We start from the raw sequence: 6,150 nt of genomic DNA on the forward strand, positions 1-6,150 counted from the left end.
CCGGGTAGTTGTAGCAATGTGGTCTGTGAAGCTTAACTGATGATCCATCACAACTCCTAGGTTTCTAGCTGTCCTCGAAGGAGTAATGGTTGACGAAGCCAGCTGTATAGAGAAGTTGTGATGAAGCCATGGGTTAGCTGGAATCACCAGGAGTTCTGTCTTCGTAAGGTTAAGCTGAAGGTGATGGTCATTCATCCAACTGGAGATGTCACTCAGACAGGCTGAAATGCGAGCAGCTACCGTCGGGTCATCTGGTTGGAATGAGAGGTAGAGTTGGGTGTCATCAGCGTAGCAGTGATAAGAAAAGCCATGCCTCTGAATGACAGATCCTAATGATGTCATGTAGATGGAGAAGAGAAGTGGTCCAAGTACTGAGCCTTGAGGAACCCCAGTAGCAAGGTGGTGTGACTTTGAAACATCACCCCTCCAAGACACACTGAAGGATCTGTCAGAGAGGCAGGACTTAACCCACAGGAGTGCTGTTCCAGAGATGCCCATCTTTCTGAGGGTGGACAGGAGAATCTGGTGATTAACGATGTCAAAAGCAGCAGAAAGGTCCAGTAAGATGAGTACTGAAGATTTTGAAGCTGCTCTTGCCAGTCGCAGGGCTTCAGTAACCGAGAGCAGAGCAGCCTCAGTTGAGTGGCCACTTTTGAAGCCAGATTGGTTGCTGTCCAGGAGGTTGTTCTGTACAAGGAACATAGAAAGCTGGTTGAACACAGCTTGCTCAAGTGTCTTTGCAATGAATGGAAGAAGGGATACCGGTCTATAGTTTTCTAGAAGTGCTGGATTTAGAGATGGTTTCTTGAGCAGTGGGCTTACTCGAGCCTGCTTGAATGCTGAGGGAAATGTTCCAGAGTGAAGAGAGGAGTTGATCATGTGAGTAAGTGAAGGTATAACTGAAGAAGAGATCGCTTGAAGGAGATGAGTGGGGATCGGATCAAGTGGACAAGTAGTAGGATGATTGGACAGGAGAAGTTTGAGAGTGGGGAGAAGGAGGAGAAAGAGTGTGCGTCGGTCATTGTGAAGTTGTCCTCAGTCTGCGGTGTGGAGAATTGGTCACTGATGGTTCTTGTCTTTTTTGTGAAGAAAACGGCAAAGTCGTCCTCTGTAAGAGTCGATGGAGGAGGTGGTGGCGGCGGATTAAGAAGAGAAGAGAAAGTCTTGAAGAGTGTCCGAGCGTCACAACAGCTGTTAATTTTGTTGTGGTAATAGGATGTTTTAGCCGTGAAGACATTTGCAGAGAAGGAAGAGAGACTGATACACACTGAGGTCTGTAGAGTTTCTTGATTTCTGCCATTTCCTCTCTGCAGCCCTGAGTTAGAGCGATGTTCACGGAGAACCTCGGACAGCCAGGGGGCAGATGGGGCGGTGCGTGCTGGTCTAGACAACAGTGGGCAAAAGTTGTCCAAGCAAGATGTTAAAGTGGAGCAAAGAGTGTCCGTAGCGCTGTTCGTGTCCAGAGCAGAGAACTGAGAGAGTGCAGGAAGCGAGGATGAAACCACAGAAGATAGGCGAGATGGAGAGAGTGAGCGTAGGTTCCGTTGAAAGGTGACCTGCGTTGGAGTGTGAGGCACTTCAGGAGTAAGTGCTAGGTTAGCAGTAATGAGGAAGTGGTCTGAGGTGTGCAGTGGAGAAACTGAAGAATTTTCCACAGAGCAACAACGCGTGTAGATGAGGTCCAGTTGGTTGCCTGATTTGTGAGTCGCTGTAGTAGACACTAGCTTGAGATCAAATGAGGTGAGCAGAGTTTTGAAGTCAGCAGCCTGGGGTTTATCTAGGTGGATGTTGAAGTCTCCAAGCAGTACCAGAGGAGTACCATCTTCAGGAAAGTTTGATAGCAGCACATCCAACTCCTCCAAGAAGTTTCCCAATTGACCTGGGGGACGATAAATGACCACAAAGTGGATTTTAACAGGGTGGGTTACAGTAATGGCATGTGATTCAAATGAACCAGTACCAGTAGGTGATGGCTGAAGATCAAATTTCCATTCTTTTGATATAAGGAGACCTGTCCCTCCACCCCTCCCAGTGGTACGAGGAGTGTGGGAACAAGTGAAATTAGTGGAGAGGGCTGCAGGGGTGGCAGTATCTTCAGGTTTGATCCAAGTCTCTGTCAGTGCCATGAGGTTGAGACCAGAATGAGTAGCAAGAGAAGAAATGAAGTCTGCTTTGTTAACTGCAGACTGGCAGTTCCAGAGACCAACTGGAATAGAGAGCGTAGTAGTAGAGGTCAGAGGGACAGGCCGTAGGTTTGTCAGACAGGCCTTCCTGCGACGTACATAGCGTGCTCTCCGAGTGTTAGTAGTGATAGTAGAGATCTGAAAGCACATAGTGACTACAAGTGTAAGATATATTTGAGAACAAGGTATACAAAAAGTAACAAAAGAGGAGAAAAGCAATACTCAAGTGCCCTGTCGGTGTCCTTGCTCGGTGGAGTCGCACAGGTAGAGTCGATTGTCTTTACACTCGTCGGTCTTCACACGAGGAGGGCTCACACGAGGGCTGCCGCGACCGCTGCCGCGGTGAAACTTAGCGCTTTTGTATTAGCCTGATTACCTGTGATTGAAGTCAGCTGGCCACGCCTCACTATTTAGGAGATCGAAACCAGGCAGTCCCGCGATTGGCAAACGCAAAACCAAGCGCCACATTCAGCACGTATTAACCAGGGTAAGACACACACAATTTAAACCAAAAAACTTTCCTAGCAATCACGATCACACACTAGTCTGATGACAAAACAGGCAAAACACTCACAAGCTGCTGTCCTTCTCTGTAGCTCGACTGTTTCCTCTGTAGCTCGACACATCAAGACGTGCCATTCCCAGAAGGTTTGTGTGTCCCAGCACAGTCTCAAGAGACAGGAGTGCCCCAGCAGGCCGCTGGTGTGAATGTCTCTGACCAAACCATCAGAAACAGTGTCATGAAGGTGGGCTGAGGGCCTGACGTCCTCTAGAGTCCGGATCGGATGGGAAATACCGCAGGACTGCGTCATCCGTCGTCTCAGTGGGAGCATACAAGCACACGGTGATCACACAAACTACTGAGTACCATTCTGAGCTGCTGCAATCAAACTTCAGCACAATGGACAGAATCCGTTTTTCACTTTGATTCCAGGGAGTCTTTGAATTCAGCCCTCTGTAGGTTGATCATTTTAATTTCTATCAAATGATGTTGCATCCTTTCGTTTCTAACACCAGTATAGAGATCCCCATTGAGATCACTGAAGTGTGTGCTCCTCCTGTTCTCCCTCCATCCTCTAAGACTCCTGTAAGACAGAAGAGTTTCTTACAAGTAATTATATCATCCACGGATCTGTTTCCCTCTCAAGTCCTCTCTGTGAAAATAAACCCATTCTGTTTCTACTTACCCTCTGCTTCTGAGTATACGTGTTACATTTATATAATAATATATTTTATATAATGTAAATTACACAAATATAGTAAATGAATACATGTAAACTGAAATATTTCCATTGCTGTATATGTGTGTATTTATATATCCATAATAATTACACACAGTAAACGCACATGTGTAAACAAAAACTTTATTTTGAATGTCATTAATCACAATTCATTGTTTGATAGCACTTATATATATCTATATCTCTCTCTCATGGAGGTCTGTAGAGGAACTACCGATCAAAGCGCAGGCATTGATGGATCACGACTAGCACATACACATGTGAACATGAACACTGTGCTCAAACCAGCCCAGATTCAGACATCTAGATCAGAGTTTGCTGTGTTTGCTTGCACGTCTCGTCGTGTGTCCTCAGGACATGCTTGCGCTGTTCTCCAGCAGTGTGTCTGAGCCACTTATAGATGAGGAACAGGATCAGGGTTTCCCCGTAACATCTCCATGAGAGACAGAAACACAGAGCTGCTCATGTCCTCCTGTGTGTCCTTCTGTCAGCCAAGCTCTTCACATCATCATCAGCAGCCAGGGGACAAACACATCCAGTCCATATCCAGTTTCTCTCTACTATACATAATGAATAGAGTGGCTGGGAACTTTATATTAGTATTTGCATGTTGAGAGACTTCAGAGAGACAGATTTAGGACTATAGAGATTTCTGGTTTATCGAGGACAGATGGAGACGATGCTAATCATGTGTTCTTCTCTTTCCTGCTAGCATCTCTTTGATGGCACACACTCCAAGTTCTCTTTAATTAAAAAATATAATAGGCTACATGGTAGCAACATTTTAGTTCAAAAGTGTAAATGTCATTGTTTTAAAAAAAATATTGATTGAAGTTTCATAGACATTTAGTTGTTATTCTTTAAAATGTTATGGCATATATTGTAATTTGACAGTATATTCACCTCCTAAATTACTACACTTGTGCAGTCACAATCCTATAGAGGCTAAATTTACTTTGTGTATAACATGCATGGCATTTTTTGTATGACATTAAACTTTATTTTTAGAATAATTGTAAAATAATTGTGGGTTAAGCAAAACAAATGTGATTATTTCTGAGAACCCTTTTATAGACCGTTTATACACACACTTAACGGTAGACACTGAAATGACTCGAGGTACAGAACAAATATTTTGAGCGTCCCATATCTTCCAAGAATCACAGTTTAAATAAAACTGTAACAAAATATCATCCAGGATAACACAATGTAACCTTGCTCTCACTTGAGATGTTGTCACATTAAGTCCTTGAATTTGAGGGCTGGACCTGGAAGTCCTTGAAACGTCCTTGAATATGAAGTTAATCAAGGTGTGGGAAACCTTTATATTTTAATGATATAAATAAAAACAGTGTTCTTCCACCAAACAGTGTAGTTCCTCAGAAACAGATGTGGTTCCAACAGAGTGTGTGTTTGAAGAGTAATTTACAACAGCTTCGAACACGACTCAACCAATCAGAATCAAGGACAAATTCACATAGCAGCTTGTTCACTTGTGGTAAGGTCTCATTTGTGTCAGTAGTGTGTCCTGTGGCTGCACCTCCCTGACTCCTCCAGCAGCAGATCAAGCCTGATTCCTCCGGAGCGGAGCTGCTGCCAGGTTTAGATGAACTGAATCAGCCCAACAGGAGCCAGCGGCTGACTGCAGAGACACAGACTGCTGCAGAAGTGTTTCCCGTGTTGTGTGAGTCCTGCGAGACACCTGATCCCAGAGTCTACACCACTACAGGGTCTGACAGGACACATCTCTCCCAGTCAGCTGAGACGAGAAGTCGTTTCTGACAACATCGGGGCGAATCAAGCTGTTTTGGGGAGTTCAGAAGGGCTGGCCAGAGTCAGCAATCAGTCTGTCGAGGTGAACACATGAACCTCTCTCTGCTCTTGACTAAATCACTTTTGTCACTTTAATAGGAAGAAATGTGTTTCATTTGCACACTTGGACAACTATGCAGAGTTTTAATACATTTGATTATTATAACTAATTACAATGTAACAATCCTTATTTATTTTCCTGGATTTTTTTTTTGTAATTAGTTGCTTATTCTTATTTCATCGCTGAGTATTTACTTCTCTTCAGTGAGCCTGAGTCTTCTCTTTTCAGTTTGTGATATTGATATGCTGTTTTCATTCTGGTTGTGTTTGTGTAGTTACTGAGAGGAAAACATCTGAATATTGATACGGTGCTACCACTCTATTGTTTGATGATTAATAAACTCTTGTGGTTGTTGGTTCAGAGATGATCCAGTTCAAGGCGAAGCAGTTATCTACACTATTTCTCTGTTTAATACTGTAAAGCTGCTCTGACACAATCTGCACTGTAAAAAGCACTATAATGGTGACTTGACTTGATTTAGGCTTGGAGTCCAGTCTCGAGTCCCTTCCATTCCCCAAATGGCTTGTCCTCTGCACTGCAGGCTTGCAGGAGCACTGATAGAGCCACTGATGAGGGAACACCATGTACAGATGGCCATTTCACACACTTTTAAATTACTTTCAGTGATCTCCAACAAGCTTCACAGTGGGAGTGCTACTGAGTCCCAGCAGGAAATGTAAAAAACAAGTAAGCTATTTTTTTCATATAGTGATATATGTCACAGTTGAATTCTGAGGACTGTAAGAGCAAAGTCATTTCAACAGAATCAGAAAGCATAAAACTAGTCAAAAGGCCACAGAGTACGTTATGAGAGAGTACGTTATGGAAATAGAAGGAAGGATGTTAACTGAAT

This window comes from Carassius carassius, unplaced genomic scaffold (assembly GCF_963082965.1).
Source record: "Carassius carassius unplaced genomic scaffold, fCarCar2.1 SCAFFOLD_58, whole genome shotgun sequence".
NCBI classification, from domain to species: Eukaryota; Metazoa; Chordata; class Actinopteri; order Cypriniformes; family Cyprinidae; genus Carassius; species Carassius carassius.